Here is a 1,305-nt window from a genome sequence, read left to right as displayed (position 1 = left end):
GCATAGCAAGACCCTGTCTCAAAAAAACCCCAAATCAACCAATTATTGTCAAGTAATACAGGGCTGGGGATATAGTTCAGAGGTACAACACCTGCCTGGCAATCTCAAAGTTGTGAGTTCGAATCCCAGTACCAAAAGGAAAAGTAAAGTAATACAGGTAATGTTGACATTTGTCAAATCTGGATGGTGGAAAATGGGATCTATTTTCTGTATATTTGAAATATGTCCTTTTGTAAAATACAAGAACAAAGGAATTTTTTAAAAGAAAAGAAAAAAAGTCACTGAAGTAATTGATAATGAAGGTAAGGCTTTGTGGAAGATGACTTTATAAAATATGCCCTTCTATCTTAAGCACTATGTTTATTTCTTTCGTTGGTTGATTTTGTGCTTTGATCAACAGACTTATCTGAAAAGCTTTGTACATTGTAAACATCAGAGATGCTGGGTATTGCGGTTTAATTACCCCCTGGGGCCCAGAGTACAAGCATTTAAGCTTTGCTTAATAGTTGTTGTCTTTTTCCCTGTTTAAATCAACTAGGTAAGGATTTAGATTAACAGGATGATAATCTCTAGATACATCAGTTAAGACTCTGTAAGGTTGCAGTTGACAGAAAAATCATCTCCAACAGGCTTAAAGTGGAATTCTATTTGCACTTGTTACCCAAGGGCTCTGGGTTGCATGGGAGCTCAGGGTTCAGGTACCAGTGGATCCAGGGTCTTAAACGATGACATCTTGTCCTGCTTTCCAGTTTTTCAGTATTTTAGATAATGTGGCAATAAGTATATCATCTTATACGTAAGAGTAAGAATTTCTGAAATCTACTGGCAGAAGTAGAATGGCCAGGTCGAGGATACACTGGGTGTGGTGGTGCATATTTGTAATCCCAGCACTCTGAGAAGCTGAGGCAGGGGGATTGCAAATTTGAGCCCAGCCTTGGCTATGTAGCGAGACCCTGCCTCAAATAAAACAAAAACAAAAAAGAAGCACAAACAAAATGCCCAGGCAGTATTTGAGCATCAGGGGTGTGAAGGTGCACACCTGTAATCCCAGCACTTGGGAGACTGAGGCAAGAGGGTGGTTGTGAGTTCAAAACCAGCCTGGGCTACAGAATGAGCTCAAGGCCAGCCTGAGCTGCATATCAAAACCCTGTCTCAAAAAAGACCAAAAAAAAAAAAGTATTTGAGCATTACTTATAACAAATGTACCACACCAACATGATATGTTAATAATAAGGGAAACTGAGCCTGATGTGGTGGCGCATACCTGTAATCCCTGCACTCGGGAGGCTGAGGCAAGAGGATCTT

Source organism: Chinchilla lanigera, unplaced genomic scaffold (genome assembly GCF_000276665.1).
Source record: "Chinchilla lanigera isolate Chin_1 unplaced genomic scaffold, ChiLan1.0 scaffold00083, whole genome shotgun sequence".
Classification (NCBI taxonomy): domain Eukaryota; kingdom Metazoa; phylum Chordata; class Mammalia; order Rodentia; family Chinchillidae; genus Chinchilla; species Chinchilla lanigera.
This window is presented reverse-complemented; position numbering follows the sequence as displayed.